The 27647-nt window shown below is 47.5% G+C and overlaps 1 long non-coding RNA gene across 3 annotated transcripts; it reads right to left on the bottom strand.

Moving 5' to 3' along the window:
* Positions 1 to 2924: 2924 nt before the first annotated feature.
* LOC146597278 (uncharacterized) lies at positions 2925 to 26927 on the bottom strand. 3 transcript variants are annotated; one of them, XR_014895547.1, is made up of 5 exons: positions 26716 to 26927; positions 11621 to 11842; positions 11111 to 11191; positions 9778 to 10301; positions 2925 to 3277 (listed from the first exon to the last, which is right to left on the bottom strand). It is a non-coding gene; the product is annotated as an uncharacterized LOC146597278 (long non-coding RNA). The 3 variants fall into 3 exon arrangements; XR_014895548.1 differs by lacking the exon at positions 9778 to 10301 and adding an exon at positions 4853 to 4941; XR_014895546.1 differs by lacking the exon at positions 2925 to 3277 and having other exon boundaries at positions 9174 to 10301.
* Between the last annotated feature and the right edge of the window lie 720 nt (positions 26928 to 27647).

The following is a 27647-nucleotide window of genomic DNA, read 5'->3' as shown; positions in this document are numbered from 1 at the left end:
AGCATCAGGTTCTCAACAGATGTCCTAGTGGCTGGACTTACCTCTTGCTAAAAACCAAGACCTGCAGAAGCTTGGCAAAGGAAAATGTACAGGGAATGAGGTTCCCATTTTCTGAGTCTTGGTGGGAGGAATGAAATATTAGTCCAAGTTCAATTTTAGCTTGAGGAAAGAGTGTCACTTACTGGAGCCAAACAGATCCTTCTCCTCCTCTGCTACACAGCCAAGCTGTCGCCCTTCCATCTCAGCGCTGCTTCAGCAGTGACAACACAGCGCTGCCCGTGAGGGCTGTTCTGCAGTCGTAGCCACTGCTGCTGCACGCGCACACACGCTCTGCGTCACAAGCTGCCCAGGATCTGTGCAAGTAACTCCTTACGGCCTTACGCAAAGGCAAGTGTCCTAGCCCTCCTCTTGCATCCAGCACTCTGCAGTCAAGTTCAGACGAGTGCCCTTGGAACGGAGAATGACTATTTGTGGGTTTTAAGTTTTTAAGCACGTGCCTTAGTGCCATGCGTGTTCAAATCCATCCATCCCTACAGAGAAACTGCAGCTCTCTGCTGCCAACATGAATAGGTAAATGTAACTGGACAGTTTTTTTTGTATCCAGCTTGCACATTTATGAAAGACTGTGCAACAAGCTGGAGGGTCATCAGGCCTAAGACATTTAAAATGTCCCTGGGTATATTTATATAAAAACATCTTTATACAAAATCTTCAGTACAATTCATATGATATGGACTTTGTACTCCTTGTTAGTGCAAATGAAGCCTAACTATTTAACAACTGTCAGTAACGTTCTTTGTCACCAGTAAAATCACTGCATCCTGAAAGCCATTTATCACAACCAAGGTTAAAATGCAGATTATCTGTAATATTTTCATTCTGTTTGCTGTCAAATAAGAAGTGCTAAATCTAGCACTGGCAATTCTGAAATTAGCTAGAATAGGAATCTTCACATCCCCATCAGAGCTGTGGAACCTCATTCTAAATTATCTCAGTTACTTAGGTGCAATCACAACGATAAGAAAAATACGATGGGAAGGTTATTACTCAGCAGAGGGAGTGCAAAGGGGATAGTTTCTTCCAACATTAACAATACCAGTTGAGTAAAGCTATTACATGTGTTAAAAAAAAAGCCCAACTAGCATAAGAGTATCTTGTCTCAGAGTCATAGCAGTCTCTGTCTGTGGTAACACCGGCACTGTTTTGTTATGAGTCCAAATGGAGAAGATGCACTCAACCTGGACAGCACATCTACTACACTGCTTCCCCCCCCCCCTAAATTTCAAAGAAACCAGGAAATTTTTCAGTTCGTGGCCACAGTTGTCAAGTCCCCCCGCTAAATGATAAGCGAGAGGACCTGGTATATAAAGGATTATTCCTTACTACTATGATGAACTAACAGTACAACTCTACCGTGGAACCCCAAAGATCAGGACTCCACTACGCACAAGACAAGCAAGAGGCGCCAAACCTTACAGCTTAGGCTCATCATCACCACCCTTCACAGAATCACACTTACTCCTGGCTTGTAGCTGCCTTTGCAGCTTAACACTTTGTTGGTGCTGAGCAACAGATTTAAAGGTCAGAAGGAGTGACTGCAGGCCAGAAAGACTGGCTGACTGCAAGGGATTACTTGTTCCAAGCTGCTGTGTGTAATTTGCAGTGCTTGAAGGGACCTTTGTCCACACGGGATGCAGAATTCCAGGATACCTGCATAGCTTCAGCGGGTTGTCTGCAAGGAACAGCTTCATTCAGAACAAAATTCAAGTAAAGCTCTTACCTGCTTTGTGAGGAGGGTAGAGGGAGGGTGGACATGGTTATCACACGGAAGAGATGTCTTTCCCAGGCAAACCACTTGCAGAGCGTCCTATCAGGTTTCCTCACTCAGCATTTCAGTCTGTTGGACCTAATTCACCCCCATTTGCACTGGCTTTGGGCACTCCTCTGGGAACTAGGGTGGCCTAACGCCTCCTCTACCGCAGCTTGCACCTGAGACATCCAGGATCCAGAGACAACAGTTCAGTCAGTCGAAAGAGAACCTGCCCCCACCTTACCCAGCTCCACCTGGGTGAACTCAGCAACGAATCTGCCTGTCACTGCACCTGGGCACACACGAGCTGCAATTCTTTTACTAGATGCACTGCAAAAACCACCTACCAAAGGCAGGATCAAGCCTTCAGTGGTAAGGGCTCCTTCATCCAGTATCTACCGTATTAGCAGCTCCTGCTAAGTGGTTCATTATAGAGCTCTGTCCCGGCTGCATTCTGAGCGTGCCAGACCTCTCATATTCACTGACTTTTACCTCTGGTGCTCAGCTGAGGAAAGGCCAGATGAGCAGCTCTGTGTCTCTTGGGGAAGTTCTGGAACCAGCGTGTCTGCCACTTTCCTTTTGAAAAGACTGAGGATATTAAAAAAAAAAAAAAAAAAAATCTGCCAGCTAATTGCAGAGTACAAAGCAGTTAAGTGATTATTTTATTATCATTCCTCTAGCTGGCAATCAGGCCTAGAAACAACAACACAGGAAAACAGAGCCGCAGAAACGGTTTGCTTGTGTTTCAAGTGAAAACAAATATCTGGAGATTTGAATGGCAAAACTGGATTGATGCACTGAGTGTAAACACAGGCTTGGGCAGTAAGAGAGCAGCAGACCTCTAGTCAGTCTGGGATCTCACACCTAATTAAAGCAGGTAGGAATTTGTCTCAGCAGGTTCTGAGAATTTACTTGTACAGCGTGACTAAGTGATCATGTATTATCTAACCCTTCCACTTACCGGAAGGGGGAACTTTCCTGCCAGCTAACCATGTTCCTGCAGTAGAGGTGGGTTAATTAGATACAGTTTGATGGTTAGGGGCAACCCCATTTGCCAGTCTACATGCACCTTCCCAATCCTAGTCAGTCTTGCTAACAAGAAGACAATCAGGAGAAAATTTTAATTGCAAAGGAACATTGAAAAATTCTGACCAAATCCAAGGACCAGACCAGAACGACAAGTTCATGCAGTTTTCTGCATCATTGTTTTCCAGCAATGCAAATTAGGTTCTTCTCTTGCAAACAAATAAAATCTAAACATGTTTTAGACAGTCACAGGTCCTCAAGGCTCCCAACTTGCTCTGGGTGCTGTCCTTAACCCTGCTAGGAAAGTCGTGGCACTGACTTTTCTTGTGCTAGTGCTGCAAATATCAGGATGAAATTCTCCATCAGTGGCTCATTACAGCAAATTCTTTGTCTTAGGTTCCAGCTGAAGATAAGGTAGTCATTCTGGCAGGTGCTGCACATCTATATAATGAAAAGATGTTTTACAGAGGGTATAACTGAATTTCAACAGAAGTCGGAATTTCTGAATTATCCTACGCACCCTGCAGCTCTCCTTGGCAAAGGGCAGAGGCAGTTAGAGGTCTCAATTTACATTTCATTTAGTCTATGCTTTTTTTCCTTACTTTTCTGGCCCAACTAGGTTCGCAAGCCAGGCTCATCCCACTTGACAGCTAGCCCAGTTTTGTAGCTACGCTGGTTTCGGCTCATTTGCCAAAGCACCAGAATGGCACAGGAGGCTCTTCCCTGGGGCGTGCCCAAGAAACCCGCCACCTTGTGCCGCCAGGCTCCTCGGGACTTTCGGGGGCTGGCTGCACCCCGGCAGCCTCCTAAGGCCCATCCGTGAGCGCCTGGGAGCCTCCACCTACCCCTGCTCCCCCTCGCATACTTCTCACACCTGATCGGTACCAGGTCTGCAGCCACGTGAGGACGTCACCGGTCCTGCCCGGGGATGGGATTTCCCCTTCGCTCACTCGCAGCCCCATGGTGGGGGGAGGAGAGGGGTAGACGGGGTGCTCTGAGCTTTTCAGTGCTTAGCCAAACTGATCCAAGAGCATCTAAAGCCCTTTCTGCCCCACCACAGACAGCTCCAGCTTCTAAACACCTCCAGGAAGCACAAGAGGCTTTGGACTGCACAGGCTGGATTGATGCTTTTACTGATGTATTTTATATCAGTTCAATGGCAATCATCCACAAGACAGTGTTACAGCCAGCCAGACACCATCTCCGGAATAGAGCACATCCCTGCGGACTAGCCCAAACTGCTCTTCTGGAGACAGATTGCATTTTTCAAGGGAAATCTCGTTCGCTTTAAAAATGAGGTAGGTTTTGCTGAAACACCTCCTCAGCCAAATGCACCCCTGAAAGAGCAGTATTTGCTATGTCAAAACGGAGCTGTGGTTTTCAAAGCTAACAGGAGAAAACGTACCGTAAACACACGGAGGAAATGCACGCACGGCTTATTAATAGACACTTGCTGTGAGACTTCAGGCTTCGCGACAAGGCTTCCACTGTTCTCCCCGTGTCCTCTCACGCCCCTGTTACCATACCGAGCGCCGGCTGCTTTCACCTGGCGGCACGTCCACGAGACCTGCCGGCTTACAGACGGGAGCCGAGGCGCAGGAGGTGGGCTGCTCCGGCCCGTCCACCCGCGATGGGCGCCGGTGGGGAACGGTGGTCGTGCCAAAAGAGCTCGCGCCCCTGTCGCCAGTGAGATACCTTCCCCGCTGGCTCCCATAAGGGGTTCCAGGTAGGGATTTTTATGGTGACAGCAGGGCCCAAGGTAGGCAGGTAGAGGTGCTAATTAGGGTCACTCCCAGACAACCTGAATTGCCCGGGTTTACCATCACCATCACCAGCACTGCAAGCAGATGAGAGCCAGTTTTGTTAACTTCACACCCCAGCACAACCAGTCAGTCCCCAAAAGGCTGCACAAAGTACTTGCTCCCTAATTCCTCTCCAAAGCTGTTGTCAAGACAGCTCCCGAGTCACCCTTTAAAAGCAGCTCCCCGTTATTTAAGGCTGTCATGCTTCGCATACCTGTGCCGGACCAGATTTACACGTTCCTGCAGGGCAAAGCCTTGCCAGCATAGGGTGTCTATATCCTTTGACGTCTTTCCCTGCGAAAGCTGTAACAGAAAATTAACACCCTGGTGTTTAAGTGAAGCGACAGCAATCAGTACACACACTGTGCAAGTCTCAGCACACTCACAAAAGTTGTGGGATTTTTTCCTGATACAGGCTTTTCTGTCAATTGGTATATCAGACCAATGGGCTGCTCTTGGAAAGGCATTCGCTTTTCTTCTAGAGATGAAGGAAAATAACCTCCAAACACCCCTCCTCCTGTCAGTGAGGACAGAGAGAGCTGGGGAGAAATCCCGGTAGCTCCTCAGAGCATGTTCAACCTCGTGATCCATTTCAGCATTTGCCCTTCCAGCCTGCAGATTGTTCAGGGCCCCGACGATGCACAGACTCACGTTACAAATGGTTATTTCTGTTGTTGTTATTATTTTTAGGAAACATTATTGAAACATTTGCTGTCGCTGCTTGGAGGCAGACGACTTAGACGAGAACGAGCGACAAAATCTGGGAGACGGGAACCTCAAGGCGGCCAGCCAAACAGGGCTGGGATGCAGCCCCGCTTCCCTGCCGTGTTTACAATCTGTGCCCCGAGCAGGACCATGAATGAATCACAGCAGTGTACTCCAGCAGGCTTGGGCCTTGCAGAGAGTTGGCAGGCTCCCCGCTCTGGCTGGCCATCCCGACCCCTCCCCAAGGGGTTAAAAGCGGTTGTGTACCGAGATGGGCAAGGATCAGTGGCAGCCAATCTAAACAGAGTCGCGCTGAAAGAGACCTTTGAGCCTCTAGTGATGCTGGCTGGTGTCCTCGCCCAAGATGCCAAGACCAAAGCGATGGACAGCTCTAGGCTGCCTCTCCCTTTTGGTTTATGGACAGAAGGCAAACTGCATTTTTGCCTCAGAAGTTGTTCTGTGGCTCTACATGGAATTCTTCCCCCTCCCTCTCTTCTTCATTCAGAATTACATTTCTTTAAAGGGTCTGTTTTTTTTTCCCCCCTCTGAGCGCCTGAAGCTGGGTTGTGCTTGTGGGGCCAACTCTGGCCCCATCTCTAAGAGGAATTTCAATTAAAGGTAAAATCTGTGGTCTCAGTGCTCTCCTTACTGGTCCTGACTGCATGTGGTACAAGCATCTGTACGTGTACATTAGTCTCCTTTGCCTCCGCAGGATGGCAGCTTGAGAGCCACCTTGCACCTAGGCTCACAATTGCTCATGCTCCTCAGCCTCATCTCAGCCTCTTGCATTGCTCTTCCTGTGTTTGGAAAAGCGTGGCAGGGCAAAAACAGAGAGTTTGGAGAGATCAGTTCTGAGTGCACTCTGCAGGGCTGATTTTTAGTGCAGGGAGAAAAATGAGCTCAAGAGCCCACGCCAAGATCTACCAAGGGCATCTGAGCTGCCAAGCTCTGATTCAGAGCCCAGAGTCCTACACAGCACTCCATGGACCAAGCCCACCAGCTTCTGGGATCCCCTACAGTCACCCCGGCCTGTCTCAGTAGGCAACAAGGACATTCGCTCCCTTTTGTAATGGGACTTGGGTTAACCCTCAGACTGAAAAGAGGAAAGCTGCCGAAGATGTGCCAGCCCTTGGCATGTCTGAGAGCGAGGAACATCCTGGAAGTGAGAGAACAGGAGTTACTCCAGACTGCATAAAACCATTGCAAAATACACTCCTCTGACATGTGCTCTTGGGAGAGGAAGTGCCCGAGGGTTTTGAAGCAGCCCCGTAGCAGCACTGGGCATTCCTCCATCTCCCCAGGTGTGTGAGCCTCGGCTGGCTGTCTTCACCCCCCAACATGCTTCAATGCCTGCTGAAACAACGGATGGGTATTCTCCTCACCCCATTTAATCAGCGAGGCTGTGGTAATACATGGGACTTTGAGCCATCACACTGGAAAGCCACCTCAGCGAGCTTGTCACCTCTAACTAGCTCCGAACACGCAGAAGTGTCCACGCGTGCGAAACCCTCCTGACGGGTCTGCCCAGCGGCCCCGGGGTCGCGGGCTGAGCTATCTTCTTCCTGCCTTCTTCGCTCCTCAGGTTTGATGCAGCGGGTGGCAATGCCGCTTAGCGGGCTGCGAATCCGGCGCTCTCGCGCCGCGCGTTCACTGATCTCCCCGCGCGGGGATCCCGCCTGTGCTACGACTCCCACCCCGCTAGACCCAGCGCAGAGCAACAGCGAGGCACTGCCCCCAGCCCCCAGGAGTCCACAATTCAGGGGGAATAACGAGTCTGATAGCGCCCTGGGGGGAAAGTACATCTTTTGGGCAGGTGTTTGTATTTTAGAGATTTGGGCAAATTGTGAATAGCTCCAATTTTGCTAGCTGGAGCAATCAACTAAGTACTTGTGCACTGTCCGTCAAAAACCACGTGTGTCACCAGAACACAGTCATGATTTAAAAAGAAAAGGGGATAATCTCTTAGGTCAAAATTAGCCGATTCCCTCCCTGATTTTTACGTGGATGGCATCACACATCCATACATCCACATCAGTCCACGGGCACGCTCCCAGGCACACGCACACTGGTACGCGCGCCAGTTGGTAGCTACACTCATCCCCTAGGACTTTGGGGGTTCAAGGCACACCTATCCGCCACGAACCCATGCCCGAGCTGCCAGAGGCGGCAGAAGGGGCGGCCAGCTTTGCGCTGCAGTACCCAGTTTCACGGGGCCCATCTTCGTCGCAGCCCAAACTGGGCAAAGGCGGGATGCCGAGGCCCTCGGCAGCTCAGCAGAACGGGGGGGCGCGATCGCAGTGCTGCGCAAAACCCGGCGCGTTCGGTGCAACACAGAGCACTTGACCACAAAGACCTGAGCCATGCTTAATAGCACTCTTGCACTGCTCGCCCGCTAATAGCCTTAACTTCTTACCGCATTATGCTGGGGTTTAAGCAAAGCAGGGTTTCCCAGCAGGGCGCTGTATAGATTTCCTTTCCCATGAAAAGAGACTTATGCCTTCACATTCATTCCTTGTGCCCAAATCCCATTCTTTCCAGGTAGAGGAGAGGGGAATTTTAGGGATTATAATTAAAGAGGTGTTGTTCTTAGCAAGGGGAAGGGGGTCAGGAAGGTTAATAGCTGCATTGCGTAAGCAAGAGACACGCTAATGAGGAAAGCCTTGTGAGAAGAGTGCTTTTGGGCTCTACTTGCCAACCTCCTGCCCTAGGCAGCAGGTGGATATTTTCAAGCACACACTGCTAGGTTTATTTTCTCTGGAGATGGATACTGGATTTGAGTAGCTTCCTCTATTACTTTGTGCAGCGACGCTCAGCAGGCATGAGTGGCTATGGGAGAGCAGTATCTGCACTGCTTGCATGAGGAAGCCCCATCACACTGAGCCATCAGGAAGGAGCTGTTGACAGGACCACAGAATTTGATAGGTAATAAAATACAAATATCTGCCAATATATAATATAATTCTTCCCAGGCCTCCAGAGCCACTCACTCCACAGCCCAAAGCACTATACAAATAGTAATTAAAACTTCCCAGCCCGTGGCTTTGCCAGTGGTGCTGAATTCAATTTACAATGTGAGAAAATAAATCTTGCATAATTAAGAGAGACGATATAATTTCAACAGCAGGAGAAATTACTCGGCCCTTCACTTCCAACAGGAGACTCTTCACGCAGAGACAAGAATGAGCAGAAGGTCTCTTCTCCATCACGCACACTACGACTATCTATTCCTGCATGCACAGATACCAAAAGAACAACGCACTAGGCACAGCTATTCAGTCCTACGGCTATAATGCAACTTGCTTTGCAGAATGAGAGTCTGAAGGAAAATGGGGAGTCCTAGAAGGATAAGGCAGGAAATGTCCGCGTGAAGTCCCCTTTCCCATTCTATCTCCTGGAGATTTTCTCTGCCTTTATCCAGAGTTAATAGGAATTCAGTGTGTCTCATGCCTCCCTGCTAACCACAAGGCCAATTTCCTCCCCAAGAAATGCGTTAACAACAATATCCTTCAAGACGGAAAGTGACACTGGAGCATGCTAGAGCTTGGCTTAGCTCAAAACTTGCCTGCACACCAGAAACGCCGACCCCTTGGCTTCTAGTTTCTCTAACAGAGGTAGAGACTAAAACCAGAGAGAGTCCCTGCGAGTTCCTGCCCGTTCCATTTACTCCAGTAACTATTGGAGAAAAATTATGCAGAAAGACTTCTGTTCTATGCAAGACTTCTATTAAAGAGGCCTTGACCAATGAGGCAACAACATAGCCATTACTGGGGAAAAGTCACCTGAAACATCTATAACTGAAAAAAAAAAATACGAGGAGAAGACTTATAGTCTGTCGTATTTCTAACGTGCATTCGTAGCACTACTTTGTCTGCATTGCTTCTTTGCCACCTTTACTCTACTTGGTGTCAATACTCGATTAACACACTTACCAAGTCAGCAAATAAGGCAACTATTGAGACAACTTAAGTAAAATACCTTCTTTCCAACAAACAAAGGGGGGAAAAAAAGATCAAATACATTCTGTGTAAGCACTGACTGAATACAGTCCCCTCGGCCTGCCTGGGTGAGCCATCAATTTTATCTGACCTGGACAGTCCAATGCTTTAAATTCATTCTCTGCAAAGCAAGCAGAGGACCTGCACACTTACCTGGGGCTTGTTCTATTTCTTAAAGTAGGATAAAAATGAAACTTCAGTGGCATAAAAACCATACGCTGCCCCTCTGCAGAGCATGAATATCACTTTGAAGAAAGCATGAAGCTACTTCTCTTTAAAGATTATATAACACAGCAATACTTAACCTAATGCACTCAGGTATGCTGGGACTTCAAATCCTTCCAAGCCCTTATCCTTCATTCATAACACTTCAGTTGATGTGCTACTTTCCATCCCGGCATGAAAATGTACAAAAATGCCTATGCATTCACCTCCTTACCTGCCCATCAATGCCTGCTAGAAGAAATTGCAAAGGCACTTCACATCAGGGTCACCATGCAAGAATTCTGCGCACAGGCTCTGAACAGATGCACAGGAGCTCAGACTGATGCAAAAGCTACAGGCAGAGCTGTGTGTATGTGCAAGGTAACAAAGAATATCCGTGTCTTCAGCAGGCTGGCAGAAAATGTCACCGAGCTTTGCTTTCAGGGAGATTGAGGCAACTTTACAAATTACCATCACCTCACTCCGATGCGATCTGTTTGCTTCCCAACAGCTGGAACGGACTCAGCGCTCCTTCAAGTTGCCTTTCAGTGAATTGCTGGATTGGCTGCCTCGGGTGAACCAAACACAACACATTGCCCTGGGTCTGCTCAGCTCAGCCCAGCCATGCGAACGGGCTCCGCCGGGGACGGTGAGTCCAGAAGTCAGCACTGTCACGCTGAACACTGACAGCTCTCGCCTCGCGTCACCCAGCGAGACAGCGGCAAAAGCTGGGACACAGACAACTCCCAGAGCCCCGTCCTGGTCATAAAGAAAAGAAGGGGGAAAAACAGTGACTGAAAATGAAAGAAAAAGACCCACTCTTCTCCCTAGAGCTGGAAAGAGATGGAACATGTACATCTGCTGGGATCTGCCATGAACGCTCCTTTGCCGACCTGTGCTCAGCTGCTGGGTGAATGAAGAACTTAAGTTTGTAATAAAACTTGTCACATATATTTGAGGACTCTCAATATTTTTCACTAAGTCATCTGTGGGTCTCTAGCCATTAAAATCTGAGTCTTACTGATCTAAGAAACGTATAAAATAAGTTGCACTAAGGCAACAGGGACTCTGGTAAAGCACTTTCCTGTTTGCCTGCCTCCGCCCTGACGCAGAGTCAAGCCCACACTAAAGGGAAGGCAGAGCGCACTCAAGCCTTGCTTCGTGGGTTGAGCCAAGGCTGAGAGACACCATCCTTAGTGCTTGGGAGCGTGCGAGAAAAGTGGCCCAGTCATGGCTTAAACCCTTCAGCTCTCCCTCAGGCCATCTCCCTGAGACTACAGCAAACTCCAAGTCCAAGGAAGCTCTGCCTGAGGAAGGACTTTCCATGAGGCCAGTTTTCATCCTTGGTTTCCTTACATCCCCTAGTGCTAGGTGCAGATCTGGGCAGGAGCTACTCAACTATATGCGCTGCTCTAGATGCTAGTGGACAGCCAGTAAAGAGCCCACAGCAGGTTGTGCCTGATGACATGGTTTCTGTGAAGCACTTTGCCACCATCCCCTCCTTTCCTACGGTTAACATGCAGCTTGCCAGTGCTGACCTGGTGTCTTGGCTACTCAGGCCCACTTACCTTCTCTTCTGTGGCCACCTAAGAAGGTCAGCCAGCAAGACCTTCTCTCTCTCTTAGTAGCTCGGCAAACGCTTAAGGATCCTTTGGGAGGCAAAAACAGTGGAAACAGCAATTTAAATGAAAAACAATTCTGTCTTTTGGAAACTAGGCATATTCCTGCTCTCCAGGCACCACCTTCAAACCTCTAAGTTGGACCCCTGGCCTCCAGCAAAAATCCCCAGCAGGAGGCATCAGGTTGTAGTCCAGTCACCTGGAAAAGCCAGAGAGGCTCCAGGACTTGGAGCAAACTCCCATCACAGAGGGGAAGGGTCCAGACAACCATAAAGTTCCATCTCCCCTGCCTGCCATCAGGCCCTTTTTAGACATACACCAGGCACCAGAGCCAAGAACACCTGCATTAACTCAGTCCAGGGTGTGTTCCTGAGGTCTCCAAACAGCTGTGGAAGTGCTTATAGAGTTGGCAACTTTGCAGAGAGGGTCATTTATTTATTTATAATGGATTTTCCATACCTGTCTATATTTCCAGGCCTGAGTCAAGGGAGGGACAGAGACTCTGCTGGGAGGCTCACTGGCTCAAAGAGCTTTGGTGAAATCCATGGTTTTGCAGTTTAGTCCTGGAGAGGCCTAGGGACTCACTCCATCTGTCTCGTCATCACCGAAGTGTAATCTCCAAGGAGAACTGAGAAACACGCACTGGTTTGTGCTCAACGTACTTCATGTTTGAAGGACAGTCTGTAAAGAGAAAGAGAGACCCAGAAATCTGCTGCTTCAATTATGCTTTCTGGCCTAAATTAGTTAGTGGAAATCATATGCCCATGAAAAAAGTACCCTGTGGGACTCCATCTCAGAATCAGAGAGCCTGCTTCCTCTTCAAGATGTAGGAAGACTTAGAAGAAATGTTGCAGTATGTCAACAGGAAATGTTCCCCAAAGATACAATATCCAGTGAATTTCTCCATGAATGGGGTTTTCTGCCAGCTCATCTTGTAAGCTTTGGGGAGGCCAGGTAATCACAGCAGAGCATGGCCTATTCTAGATCAGTGACTTCCCATTCCCAATTCCATCTCCTTTCTAAGACTCGAAATGTCTGGTTTTCACTCCAAACCAAAATAGTGCCAAGTTAAAAACATCAAAATTCTCCAGGCCAAAAGACATGTTCCAGCTCTCATCTAAAAGGTAATTTCCTATATCAAGATGCACCACCACAGTGATTACTGCCTAGAGGGCCTTCTGCAATTTTCCCAGCAAGACACTAGTGCCTGTCACAGCTGTGTCAGAGCAGGCTCTCCACTGACTTCAGCTCATTTATACCAGTGGAGCTGGAGGGTAAAAATGGGCTGAACCGCAGTTGGCAGGATGCTAGGTTTCGAGTTGAAAGAACCCTAGATTTCAGTAAGTTACAAACATACCAAAATCAGCACAAAGATGTGGGGAAATGGGAACATCACGTGGCTGTGCTCAGACAAAACCAGTAGCTGGTTTCAGGAGAAACGGCTCCTCAGAAGAAGGCAGCTGATAGAGGACAGCTCACCCCCTCCCTAAAGTGAGCTCCAGAAAGATGTGGCTGAAAGCAATTTAGGCAAGGGACAGGGAGAGCAGACGGCACTGGGCTGAACGAGAGCACTTGTCTGAACAGGCCTCGGAGACACTGGCAGGAACATTTCCTTCAGAGCAAAGGGGCACAGCTCTGCTTTCACTTACCATCCATCCGCAGCATCGCTTTTTTTTCCTCTTAGCACACAATTCTCCTCCCTAAGCTAACGTGCTGCAGAATACACTGATCATCTCCTCCTCCCAAAGGTGAGGCAAAGTGGGGAAGAGCTGAGAGCCATAGCAGGAAAGAAGCTTGGTAAGAGCCAACCTACCTCCCAGCAGCCTCTACAAGCCAGGTCTGGTGGCCCTTGGCTCCCTGTAACAGGGTAACACACGCAAATCCCTGCGGCTCTTGTTTGCCGAGCAGAGGCAAGGACAAGGGCGGCACCAGCACTGTGGCAGACGTTGATTAGAAAATAACCGTGAGAAAGGAATGAACTAATTAATTGCTGACCCCCTGATGGCACACACACCTCTCCCCCACCTTCCCTCACACAGCAAAACCTGTATCCAAGGCTCAAGCAGATTTAGGGTGGCTGCAAGAAGACTAGAAGTGAAAAAGCTCTTTCCTATTCCAGCTAATAATATTTCCAGATAATCTGTTTGAGGCTGCACCCTCAGCAAACCAGGAAAGCTTTTAAGAGCTGTTAACACCTTAATTCAGACTTCCTCATCCTCCCCCAGACAAGCTGTGATTAATTATTCAATCCACCTTGATCTCCCTGGGAAACGGTGCTTGGCCTAGGCATTTGTCAGAGGATTTGCCCTGAACACAGGGTCCCTCTGGGAAAGTGGCTTGGAGTCCTCTTGCCCACCGGCCCCAGATAAGCAGGAAAGGTGGATTGACAGAAAGCTCACTGGGAATTAACTGCTTCCGAACGCACATTTTTGTTGGCAGGGGTGGTGGACGGAGGGATGTGAGGTTAACTCAGGGCCTAGGCAACACTCGTAGCTTTTTATTTGCCTGGTTTTGGAGCCAGCACCTGGCTGAGTGTTACTGGAGCAACAGAGAGGCCCCAACTCAGAGAATTCACAACAGAAAACACGGCCTGTTTGTCTCTCACCTGCATTTTCTTAGCCCTCCTTCCAGCTTCCTCGCTCTTCTATACAGCTTGCTACCCCACTGAGTAGAGCAGTGCTCCCTGGAGAGGCTGTGGTACCCCAAGGCACTGTGGCAGCTCTCAGGCTGGGCTGGGTTTGTGATTCGGTCTGTGGTTTTTTTTCATTTGCGGGGAAAAAAATCACTACCCTGCGGAGCACCTTTGCCCCTTCGCAGCTGCCTGCACCCTGCCTCCCGTCTGGCAGTCTTCTCAGCCGCTCTGATGGAGGGGAGCATATCGCCTACAATCACAGAATCAGTAAGGTTGGCAGGGACCTCTGGAGATCATCTAGTCCAACCTCCCTGCTCAGCAGGGTCACCTAGAGCACGTTAGACAGGGTTGCATCCAGGTGTGGGGGTGTCCCACAGCCTCCTCAGCATCTCCCTTTAGAAGGGGTTGGCAAATACAAGAACACTTTCTCTCCTACCAACTCCTACCCCTACAGAAGGCTTTAGGGACAAAGAAGGGAGTGAGGAAAGGCAAGCTACTGCTTATTACAGCAGCTGGAGGTGCCACAGGTTCTCCTGCAGTAGCTTTGATGCTCAGCCTAAGAGGTATTCCTGGACTGTGCAGGCTACTGCAGGTTAACGGAGTTCCTAAAACCAATCTTGTGCTGTCCTGTACATACACATATGCCACCTTTACCCCTCAAACCACAGGCCTTTTTGCATCAGGCTAAACCTCTCACGCTCAAGGCACCAAACCACCTCCTGGCCTTGCCTTCCACTCTGGGGTCAGGACAAAGACAGTATGAACTACTCTGGGGTCTGAGCATCACCAAGCAATTTACCTAACCCAGTGGTGGCAAACCACCTCCATATCAAATGCCAATATCCATTGCATCTGGTGCATTACAGATGACACCAAGTCCTTGTTTGCTCATCACAGCTCCTCATCCACGGCACTTGTAACCCATAGACTATGTAAGGATTAGCATATTTTTGAGTCCTCTCCCAGTGGATACTGATTGCTGACTACAAGTCTGTTTTCTCTCTGCTCACCTCCCTCAAATTCCTCTGCTATGCCAAGGTAGGTGCAAGCTTTGCAGAAGGCTGCAAGGGACAGTGTGGTGGTAGCACACAAACATGTTCTGCAGACTTCTCTCACTGTGCAAAGGCCCTACAAATTCCTCTTCTTTAGGGAAGACCTGCATCCTCCCACATTGCACATACAGTACCCATCAGTGTGCACAGGGGTAGGGTCTGAGTGAGGTGTGTGCTGTGATGCTGGCACACACACACATTACCCACCGAGGCCAACCAAAGAGAACTTATAATTATTCAACTGCCATGGCAGCCTTTCTTTCAGCAGGGTGTTGAGATTTCACGCTTTCACGACACTTATAGGAACTTCTTTCCATTAAACCTCTCCCCTTTTGCCACTCAAGGCTGTTTGAGAACTTACCACTTGTGCACAGTTCGTTGTGCATCTGTATGTGAGGCTTACACTGCCCAAGCCTGCACTGATTTATTTACATTGGCCATGGGCAGAAGCTCAGAGGCATCCTCATTTGCTGCCATGATGCAGTATCTATCAGCATCATTTTCTACCAGCCACCTCTACAAACCTTCAGCTAAGAAATAAAAGAAGTGAGAGCAGTAGCAGCTCGAAGGTCCCTGAGTGCCAACTGCCAGGTTCCCACAGGTTTTACAAGTGAAAACCAACATCCTCTCTTCAGCCTCTTTGCCTTACAACTGGAACAAGATGTGTAGGGCATTTAGAAACAAAACAAAGCAACTTTACGTTCATCCTTTTGCTTGTTTCTGAAAAGATGCCAAAGAAAGAATGAAAAGGAAGACTGAACATGTGTGCCAGATGGTGTAAGATGGTTCAGGTGTCAGATCCCCCAAGATGCCTCACAGCCCCAGGTCTTGGTTAGCATCACACCTACACACTCTGCTTTGTGGGCTGGGCTGAGTTTCAATACTCATTTTATTTTTAGTTGTGCTTTCAAGAAAGGGGAAAAAACATCTCTCTGAATCTCTGCAGTTTCCTCAAGCCCTTGAGGAACAGAGTCGAGGAACAAGTAGGACACTTGGGAGGCCCACACCTTCCCCCAGCTGAAGGCTCCAAAGAGCAAGCCTGAAAGATGTCTCTGCTTGTTTTTCAGTTTATGTCCAGGAACACAAAGTCATCAAATCCACTTGGCCAGGTGCTAGGGAAGTGTGTGGGAGCACAGAATGCACACAGCTTGCAGATCTGCTCTGCCAGGTCTACTTCAGGCCAAAGAGTGAGTAGGACACTCATGTATTCTCTTCAGGCAGGAAAGCAAGGGAGGATCTCCACTGCAGAGGATTCTTGGCTCTGCCAAGATGCCTGCTATTGCTGACTATCTGCCTGGCTCCTTTGATAAAAAAAAAAATGACCAGAGGAAATCACTGTGTTTTTTTTGCCTTTAGCATGTGAGTTGCAAGCATGCAGAAACAGAAAAATCCCTGTAAACTTTGGGGATTTGTCCCCAGCTGGTGAGGGACAACCAACGCAGCAGGCTAGAACTCAGCTTACGAGAAAAGATTCTGATCGAAAGCTGGGGCCCTGCATCCCAGAAGAACCATGCTGGAGAGAGGATCTCCTGTGAAAGAACAAGAGCTCATATGGACCATCTATCCCCACCTGACCTGAAAGCTGGTACCACTTTGGCACTCAGACAGCTATCCTAATTGAACAGGCAAAAGCAGTGAAGATGCATGGTGTATCCGGAAATAATGTCACACCTACGAGAGCCCGCAAGCAGCTACGAGTGCCTGTGTGCTATGTGCCTTCACGCAGCAGCTGGAGGGGTTGTCCCGAGCTCTGCAGCAAGGAGTTGTGCTCCAAAGAGCTCTCCAGTAGGTGCCACTATGGAATAGGGAAATGCTGCAGGTCTCCCCCCTGGGCCGGGCCCGCGGCGGCTCTGCCAGCGCGGAGGGGAGCGAGGCACTGCGAACAGGTTAGTCCTTCTGCTGGCGTCTCCCTGGCAATGCGCGGTACGGGTTAAGCAAAGCCCAGCACAGCTATTCTGGTCGTGGCAGCCTGCTACGAGAGGCACTATTTTTGCAGGCGTCTAGTCATTGTTTGGATAGGAGGCTTCGGAGGAAAATTCAGGTGCAGCAGGAAGCGGTTTGGGTGATTTAGTAGGTGGCATCTCCCCGCAGGGTTAGCATTGTGCTGAAACTCCTTGGCAGGGAGCTGGGGGCGCTGTATGGCTGCAGGTGGTGTCATGTTAATGGCATCCCAGGGTGACTACTTGTGGTCACCCAAGATCCCACTTCTTGTAAGCGCGGAGGTGCTAGTTCCAGTGTCCTGACCAGACTCCAGTTTTAAGCACTTATCCTCCGCTGAGCCAAAAGCTGCAGGAATTTCAGCTGGACACATCATTTTTCATTATCTTTTCCCACTGTGACTACTGAGCAGCTTTCCCAGGTGCCAGAAAACAGCATTTACACCAGCATATCAAATGCAAACCCTTCCCATTGCCTTGAAAGCCCTTTTCTCTTTTGCCCCATGCTCTTGCTATAAGGTCCACAAATCCTAGCTTCTACTTTGCCTAAGATTGGCCTTGCTTGTATCCCAGCTTCTCTGTAGGCAACTGCATGTTCTTCCATCCCCACACGCAGGAAAAACTACAAATCACAATTCCAAGGGCTGCGATCGTATGCGTCTTTCAAGCCCTCCTGAAACTCACCCCTCACCTGCACAGCCCATGAACCATTCGCATCTGGAACTGGTCTTATCAAGCAACTGCCTAACTTCTCTGCTAAGCGGTTAGTTTTGCTGTTACCTCTCCGCCCTTCAGCATGTTCAGCTCACTCCATCCCTAGGTTTGATCGATCTAGTGCATCACATCAGCCCCCCCGACTGCCAGCAATGTCTTCCCCATTCACTGTCACCATTTGGGAAGGTACCAAATGCAATTGCACCCCGTTCCTTGACATGGGAACCCAGCTGCTACCAGAAAAGAAAAGATCAATTAACGACACTGCCATTAATGAAGTATGAGACTGTGATTTTTGGACAGACTAAAGCCATGGATAGCATTTAAATAATCCATCATTCCAACAGTAGAGTATATTACTGGGAAAGATGTTCAGATCCTTCCATAGCGACATTAAATTCTATGTATCCAGAGTGGATGCCACGAGCCGACAGCAAAACGGGATTTCTGTTCAGTAGGGAATCTCGGCATTGCAAAATGCCTTTGAAAATGAACATTCCTCCCTCTCACCAAAACCCCTAAAATTATTTGCAAACATCCAAATATTTTGTTTCAGTAGTATCTCGTACAAGAAAGCGAAATCCACAACCAAACAAAAACACAAAATGCTGAAACAAACTGCAAAAGAATCATGCTGAGCATCATGCCAGAGAATCCTGCTGGCAAAATATTCAGCCAAATTATTACCTTCTGCAAAGTGCTTCTATTTTGGCAAAACTGTATTTTTCGGGGGCAGGCTTCTGTTCCACCAGAAACTTTTGAACCGGCAGCAAGGCTTAAAGAACACTGAAGAGAGACGCTGTGTGGGAGGCAACATTTAAAACATTAGTTTTGTTTTTAATTTGAAACAATTCCAAGGGCAGCAGGGAAGACGTTCAAAAGCACGAACTGCTGTTAGGCACTTTTGTTGTCTTGGAAAAATCTCTGTCAGAGCTCTGAACAGAGCATGGCTGACGCTGGCAAGACAGGTGGGCAGGAGAGCAGACCTCAGTCAGCAAGTGCTCGCAGTAAGTCCTAGCTCCTCAAAGAGGAGGAACGTGCAAGTTACAGGTTTGGAGGATCCAGATTTGCCTACTTTGCCTTTAGTTAAGTGCACAGTATGTAATTCCCAGTAACTGTAAAAAAAGAAAAGAAAAAAGAAAACGGAAGCTATCCAAGAGCTCCCATTACTGAGTCATGAGATGCTATCCATCTGCGGGGGACGGGAAAGCGTTCCAGCAAACCTCATGGCCTCCGTGCTGGTGTCCCCAATCTCAAAATTTCAAATGCTAAAGAGTTAAGACAAAAAGTCCAAACCTTTTCTTTTTGACAACACTGGAAGCTACTCCTGCTGTTGGGAGGTCTTGAGACACTCTCCATGCTCTGACCAGGAAGCCCAGCTGGGCTTTGCCTGTGGCTGTACATCACTTCGCAGAGACAGTGGGCCTGGGCTGGCGCTTTCGGTCTCCAAGCAGAAGAAAGAGGTGTTACTGCTACTGGAGCGTTGCTGCCACAAAGCTGTTTTCCGCAAGCACCCGATTCCTAGAGCTGCCCCGTTTCCTGAGCGCTTCGTATTCTCCTCCGCACTCCCTTGCATTAACCCGTCGCAGGGAGCACGCTCAGGCTCTCTGTCGCAGCAGCATCCAAACCCAGGCGCCTTGCAGCACAAACGCACACTTCGAAAGTGAACATCTGAGCCAGGATCTAGCCCTTGTGAACTGAGTAGCTGGGGTCAGACCGCAGACATTCAGCCCACACCAGGCCTTCCCCTTGGCATGAGGACATCATGGCATTACCCAGAGAACCCATAGGAGTTCACAAAACCCACTGGAAGCAGGAATGTCATCTGGGCAATTATTTTAAATTTATCTCAGCAATTAAATCTAATTACCTTCACACTGCAGATGTATTTTTATTGATAATTAACCTAAACTTAGCTCTAGAGACTGCTAGGGATGTTGTGCTGGTTTGCGCACACTTTAGCTGCATGCAATGTGAGGGGCAGCAGCTGTGAGGGACTGCCATTAGTGGTGTGGGACCAGTTGAAAGAGAGTAGGCATCTTCTCTGTCTATTTATGGAGCCAAGCTCTCCATGAGGGAAAATGTTGCTTTGGGCTTGGTGGACAGGAGTGAAAGAAAGATCTACAAGTGGCATGTCTTTACTAGCCCTGACCCCGTGCAGCTCATATGTGCATGCACAGGACTCGAATACAGTTATGGATCCAACCCAGTAATGTCTTCTTGGGGACAACAGGAGAATGAAACTTGCTCAGCCTCTCTTGGAGGCCACATGGGCTTCTCTGTGGGTACAGAAACTTGCACAACAACAGCTTCTTGCAAAATTTTGACTCACTGCCTTCTCTCGCTGTTGAAAATTCTGCAGAATTCCTGGTGGGAAACTCCTCTTTGATATGGCAATAATCATAGGATAGGAATCCCACCTGTTTCAACTTGGCCAGGAGGCAAGGTCGCTCCAGCCAAGCAGAGTGAGGAAATGCCTACAAAACAAACACCTTTCTGTGGCTTCATGTTAAAAAGTCAGTTATGTCATCTGTCATGCAACATGCTCAGAACCTATCACAGATGATTCAAGTAGTCAAGGGTTACTAGATCACATATCATATAATTCTCCCTGTACCTGGCAACGCTGTTTGTCGTGATTCATGAACTCAAATCACTTTATGATTCATAAAAGAACGCGGTACACAGAGAATTCTCTTCCATGGCTTTCACAATAGAAAAACAATAAGGATTGACATAGCCAGAAAGCGAGATCCCTCCAAGGCTAATTTACACAGAGGAGGCACATCTGGAGGGACGTGTGATAAGGTGTGGTCATGCCTCCTCATTTTTGAGGACAGGACAGGATTCACTAGATCATTGAGAATCTGTCAAACACCACTTATCATCTGTCTCTTTAACAACGATTTCCTCCAAAAAGGGGAGTATGTACAAAATTACAGACAGGTAGAGATCAGCATTTCAGTGGAGTTATGGGTAGTTCCCTTCTGTTCCCAGACCATCTTCCTGAATCCTCACCTGTAGCGTTTAGTTCCCTGTGCATATTTCTGGTTAAAATGCCTCCAGCTTGGGTTTGTTTGCATTCTCTTCTTCATACAGACTCCCAATGAGGAGTAAGGAAGACAGTTTTCTGAATGAACTACTCTTATCCTGAGCAGGAGAGGTGTCACACATGCTGCCCCTTTGGATGGAGTGGTTTTCTGTGCTTGCAGCTGGCTGAGAACTAAGCCCTGATGGGATAACCAGAGTGGACAACCTTGAAGGGGTTACATAGGAAGATGTTAGCAACTGTTGACTGAGGGAGAAAGGGCAGAAAAGAAATCAAGGTTGATCTTCTCTACCTCCACATCAGTCAGCTCAGGGCTGGAGGTGACTCAGAACAATGACATTTGCTTTAAGCGATAGCCAGCACAGTCAGAAATGCCAATTTTCTCAGCTTCCCAGGCCTGGCTTGGTGACATGCTTGAGTACCTGACTAAACATTGCAACACACCACAAGCCACAAAACCCGGATTTCACATGTCCCCTACAATGTTGGAATCTGGAGCAAGAACATTGGTCTAGTTCATTGATGAAACAGATGTGAGCTATGAAATGTGGATGCAGACTGGGGATCTGTCCCTTCTCTAACTCTAGTTCAAGCTGCGAGGTTGGGTTAATGGGGTTTTCTTTTTTTTTTTTCTTTTTACCTTTTTTTTTTTTTAAATTTAGGTCTCACTCAATTACAAAGAGTTTGATTTAAAAAATGATCCAAATAAGACCCTGAATCCTCAAGGTCAATTTTAGCAGCTGTGTTAAACCAGATCAACTCCTGCCTCACTGCATGCTATTGAATGGCTATTTCTTTGTTACTCTGCCTTCTGCAAAACGATCTTGAAGAGCTGCAGCTCTTCAGGCCAAGACCAAATCCAACTGACTGCTGAGTAGGAGTGGGAGTAGCATCCATCTCCCTGAGCATCTAAAATAGGAGCATAGAATTGGTCTGGGAAAAGAAAAGAGGTAGACATCTCCAGATGAACTTTCTCAGCCAGTAATCCCCATGTAGCAGCCCCAAAAGCTGATACGTGTTTTACTGATTGCAGTCCTCACTGCCAGCACCTATAGCTGTCCACTCTCTCATCAACAGCTACTTCCAACACCTTTTCTTCCCCCTTTCCACTTAGTTTTCTTTGTTCAAGTCTCCTGACTTAAGCACATCCTCCTGCTACCTCTGCACATCACAGTGGACTGGGGAACCACATATAACAGTAGCAGTTCTCTCTGCCGGAGAACAAGGCACCAGAGGAAGCAAGTGCCAAACAAACTAAAAGACTGGATTCTCCACACAACCCGCAGGCAAGCGGGTCGTAGAATATTCTGAATGCCAAGTGCTTCCATGGCCTGAAAAAGTGGCTGTGCTAATCCAGAGAAGAAAAAATCCATCAAGACCCTTAAATACAAAAACTGTGGCTCAGGAAGATCTTGAGTGCAAACGCATGCAGGTGGGCAGTATATATGCAGGAGTATCAGAGCCTGTTGCTCCCGTGCTTTTTTCTTCCAGATGGGATCTGCTGTAGCCACTTTGAGAGACAAGGAGCTAGACTAGCTGGACATTGGATCAGATCCCAAATAGTTCTTGCCTTAGACAAGATAAACTGCTGCCTGAGGACATGGCTGAATTTCCAGACAGCTGCCCTAAGACAAGTGAGAACCAACAGCTTTGCCTCAGGTAGCAGGTACAAGGTCTTTAGCAGGAAGAGCAGGAAACTCTGGGGTCACGCAGCAGTTGCTGCTTCCGGAAGCTCACCTCCCACTGACCCATGTGCCCCTCAGGCTGGATGGCAATGCTGACTCCAGAAAAGGCTTGCATTTGAGAAGCACCAGCAAAGCCGGGGAGATGATGGCCCTATGCCCATCCATCCTGATGTCATTAAACCATCTTTTCTGAGACTCACCAGTGTTGCCAAGTTCATGGGTATAAAAAACCACATTAAATATTTCATTTGAATCAATTGCTTTCGGTAAGTGCCTATTGAGGAATTCATGGAAACGTTTTCTCTTTGACATAGAGAAACTTTCAATTATGAAAGATGGCTAAAAATAAAAGGAAATTATACTGTTCAGACATCTCTGGAGGTGGAGGCAGGAGGGAGAACCATCAGGGACAGCCAAGAAAGAGTTTATAAAATGTAAAGAAAGGCTACTTATTTTTACCCCTCAAAATGTCAGAAGGAAGCCTGACTTGAACAATCTGTCACTCACCTTCCCTATTAATAATTCTGCCTCAACTATTTGATATATTTAGGGTCTGAGCCAGAGTATCAAAGACAGTAGAAGTCATGACAGTGCTTCACTGACTGCAGGGGGGCTCGAATCACCTGAGTCTCCCAATTTTACTGATGAGGAAAATGCTTTTTTTAATGTACATTTTTCTTTATTTTAAATTAAGTAGTCCATCTGTAGCTTATGACACTAAGACAAGTTGGGGCCTTTTTCTAGAGGAGAGGCTAGGTCTGATAACCTAGGGCTTTTTACACATGTAGTAAGTCTATAGAATGTCCTGATGTTGATATTACACTTACAGTTTGTAGCTAGCATAACCTTGCTGAGAGTGGGGTTTGCACCATCAATCTCTTATGGATCGGCTCTTTGAGGGTAAAGACTGACTTCTTTGGCTGACAGCCATAACAGGCTCCTTAGCCTCTTCCACGTACCTGAGTTAGAGAGACTATGACAGAGCAGAGACATGACTGAGCTACCACGTATCAGCTAAGCTGCAGTAATCAGCTCTTTGCATACTTTTAGCTCTGCAACATTTCCAAGCTTAAATCTCCTTCACTGAGGGCAATGAAATCATCATTACAATAGTAATTTACACCACGGAGACTCCTTGCTAAAGACAATGTCAGGTTTGAAACAACATCAGTGTGCTTACATCAGAATCAGTTCAGTCTAAGAAAAAAAACACAGATCCAACCTATTAATGTGACAGATAAGAAAAGTTTTTACTTATTGAGTTTTTTTTATATATACTTTCTCTGCTTTAATTTCCCTACCTCAAAAAGGATAGACTTTGTAGAGGAAATAGTGTATGCTATGCATTAGCCCCATATGGGTAGACCAATTTATTGCTAAATCAAATTATTGGAGCTAACTCAGTGAGGGGGCTAACCTCAACAGTGCTTCCAGACTAGAGATATCAACTCCTTTCTCCTGATCTGAGACACAAGGAGACGAGGACCAAGATCCAGCTGTGTTTGAGCGCCAAGTTGAACTTTCAGCCGTGGATGACTTCCTCGACCAACAGAATCAAGAGACTGTGGGGGCTCCAACCAAAGAGCTCCTTCCAACCTGAAGACTGGACTGATCTTTGGTGAGCAGAGCCTGAGACTGCTGGGGTGAAGGCTGCAACCTCACACCGATAGAGCATTAGAGTGATAAGACAGTGGTGCTGGAGAAGGTGACTGGCCTGCCACCTTTATCTCCACTGCCCCAGTGGAGTGCTTTCAATACAGTAAAATCAGAGAATGCTCTAATGTGATCACTGGTTTTGTTTTCATTGCTGCTATGTCTAGGCCTGGTGCCTGAGACCCAGGAGCATGAGTCACATCCTGCTCCAAAGCTACACTGGCAGGTGACTTGCTCTGAAGATGAGCTGCATGGACTTGGGAGGTAGCCAACCTCCACGCTGAGCTGTGACAAACATACATTGGAAGGATTAGTGGCTCTCCTCATCTACTGAAAACTATGAGACTTAATGCTTGTGGCTTGCCTGAGAATGACGGCTAGAGCTGTCTGAACGAATAGGGCAATGGAGCGCAGTCACTGTTCCAGGCGGGCCTTAAGCAGACAGAGTGCACTACCCATAGACATGAAAATCAGCCTGTTGAGAGACCTCTGATGTCCAAAGGCACGGATGTGTCCACTTGCTCAACGAAACCTGCAGTCAGTTCAAGCCCTTGTTCGTTCATCTTGGCTTCTGAGCATGTTCTAAGTGGGCTTAAATGAGCTACTCCTTTCAAAGCAAACCAGCTTTCTCCGAGAAAGTTCCACATAGATACCCGTCTGTCAAAGTTCAAAGAAATGATAAACAAAGACGACTCGCTGGAAGTCAACGAATACAGGAAACTTCAGAAATGTTCGCATCGTGCTTTTAATTAGATGCTCAGCACAACTCGCAGCTATCCTTAGTATACATCAGCTTTGCTAATAAAAATGAAGAGAAGGACTCAAAGTGATAGAGGATGCTGTGAATTTGGGGAATTAAAAAAAGGAACATCCCTCCAAACTGTAGGACTGCTGACTGCCACAGAGCCATCTATCTAGTGTATACAACGACAAGACGGTGACATACTTAGCCCTCACCAACTGCTCTGTCATTTAGACTGTGCTGGGAACAAACCTTGCTCTGCCACCGGCTCACAATACTGAACTGCAATCTAATTTAAAGTTGCTAACTGAACATATATATAACATGTTGAGTGCTTCTGATCTGCTCTGGTCTTAAAGTAAAATGCATGTCTTATACGACATGCAAGTAATCAGGGAGAAAGGGAGAGCTGGAAAAAAATTACACATACTGCAGCTGTTAAAGAACCATGCGTGTTCATTACCTCTGTTTCTTTTCTATTGCAAAACAAAGTCACAGGAAGAATATTAAAATTACCGTAAAAAGGCAGAGTCTCATTTTGTACGCTGGAGCAGAAAAAAGCCTCTAGACTTTTTTCCCCTCCAGAACACCTGTTTTTATATATGCTTTTAGCAAAATGCTCTGCTGTAATTGGATTGGACTGTGTTCTCTCAACCTCGTGCTAATTTTAAATGATCAGAGTCTTAATTAGCTACACTCTTCCTTGCATTTTAAGCAGCCATTTTATGTTAAAATATTGCACATGCTCTGTTTTTGGAGAATGTTCCTATGTTAACACAAAAGGAGAAGCATCTTCAACACAGTATGTTTTCTACAAAATTTCTAATAAATATTGAAAGGCTCCAGACAGTCCCTGGTACAAGTTCGTGTACTAGCAGATGTGCTTAGCCCTGGGAGTTAAATGGGCTATTGCCTGCACTCCAGCCCCACAGAGTTCGTGCCTGCAGCTCTGCACTACAGCTTGCTGTTCTCAGCCTTACTTTAGAAAATAGAAGCAGATAATCACAGCTGTCCTTCTGAGAAGCTGGACTCTAATTTGTTAGGGGAAAGAAAGTGTTCTCTACTTGCTAGCAGCCTGTACCTGCCTGCAGTCATATTTATAATGGGCCACAGAGGAAGACAGGAGTGGTTTAAAGGTAAGCATCATCTCATTGCACACAAACAGCTTTTTATCAGGACTATTCCCTTCACAGGAAGTTTGCTTATGAGGGCTCCCTTCCCTCGTGAGCTGCAATGAAAGTGCAGCATAATGCTGCTCTGGGAGGCAAGAGAAAATAGGAACCATAACGAAGCTGAATAGCAAGGGAGATGTTCTGCAAGAGCTGAGATATAACTGGGCTCGTGACTGACAGTGACCTTGAGAGAAGAGGACGGAAGAATTCAGACCTCCTGCAAAGAACGGATTATTTTCAATTTTTTTTTTCAAACTTGTCATCCCTCTGCCAGATCTAAATGATAATGCTTCAAATGAACACACTTCATCCATGGTCTTGCCTGGCATGTCACACAAAGCCTAGTGCAAAGTATAATTTAGGAAACAATCGAGCAAAAGGCTGTGCCACAGGAAATGAAGCAGCATGGCACAAGGTCACTTGGGGAGTTCTGCATGTGGTAAGCAGGTGGTTTTCCTGGCAAAACTGTCATCATTTGATATGTGAATATGCCCATCCAGCCCCTACCTAACTAACAGCACTAAGAAAAGCAGGGTTGCTCCAGAAATCACTTCCTGGTTGCCCCACAGCCTCTGGACCACATGCGATTTACTGTGCAGCTCTTGAATTGTGAACTATAGCAGTCAGCCCGGGGTGCAAAGCTAAGGGATAGTGCTGGCTTCTCAGAGCACGCTGGACTGGGCTTTCCCCCCCAAAGAAGCCCAAATCCCATTATAGCTCACATAATCGCTCTGTGCAGGTCTTGAACAAACAGCCCTCCGGAAAGCACCGGGATTTAATAATAATTAAGCTCTAGAAATACTGAAGATAGAGCATAAATAATCCTAGAGAGGAGAATTGTGCGTGCCATATCTAACTGAGAAGTGGAAGATCACCAGCTCTGCTTAAAAGCTTTGTGCAACTTAAGCACCTACTTACAGTTAGAAATGCCCTCAGATACCCTTCAGGATGGAGGGCATGGTGGAGACCAGCCAGCATCGGGAGACATGCTGGAAAAGGAGTGCTGCAAGAATTTCCAGTTTCAAGCGATTCCTCTGTCGGGCCTGTGCTCCCAAAGGCAGGAAGCTGGTCTGCAGAACTAGCTGGGGAGGCAGGACAACGGTGGCTTAGCTCCTACGGAGATCCTCCTGTATCCTGGGACAGACACAGAACAAAGAACACATCACAGCAAGAACAAAGGAAAAAACATGCAGTAGAAAGAAAAAGATAGAGAAGAAAGAACAGAACACGACAACAGGTTCCAAATTCATCATATGCCAGTTCCAGTTCCCACAGTCCTAGAAAAAAGGATTAGAGGAAGTATGCAGTACAATTACAGAGTATAGTAAAATGTGCAGACTACATGCAGAGCCCGGTAAGCAGCTAGAGGTAATTCTTTGCAGTGCACACGACTGATTTCATTCAGCGTTGAAACTAGCAGAGAGCAAGAGATTCCTGGTCCGTGGAGGTGCTCCAAAGCTCAGGCACGAACAGCCTTCAACACCAGGGATGTCTGCCTCCGGCACCTCCTCAACAGAGGAAGCCAGTTACCAGCGATGTGAGTGGGAACCCGAAAGCACCAAGTTGTGGAGCAGATGCACAAGAAGGGTAAGCAAGTACCGGTCAGCCTGGCACTATTCATCATTGACTTAACTTTATTGGCCCTCACAATCCAGCTGATAATTACTAGAGATTCGATGAAACCACTGAGGTTACCTGCGAGGCAGTTTCAGTTCTCAAAAGGAGGGTGGCTCAGCAGCTCAGGGCTTGGGCTTTTGACTGCCACGGCCGCCTCATTTGCCACATTCATTCTCTTTCGCAGCTCCGGCATCACACTGAGCTTTGGCCACCCAGGGTTGGAGAGGTCTGTG

This window comes from Rhea americana, unplaced genomic scaffold (genome assembly GCF_003343005.1).
Source record: "Rhea americana isolate MKP2758 unplaced genomic scaffold, rheAme1 scaffold_19, whole genome shotgun sequence".
Taxonomy (NCBI): Eukaryota; Metazoa; Chordata; class Aves; order Rheiformes; family Rheidae; genus Rhea; species Rhea americana.
The sequence above is the reverse complement of the archived record's forward strand: the minus strand, read 5'-3'. Positions and strand labels throughout refer to the sequence as shown.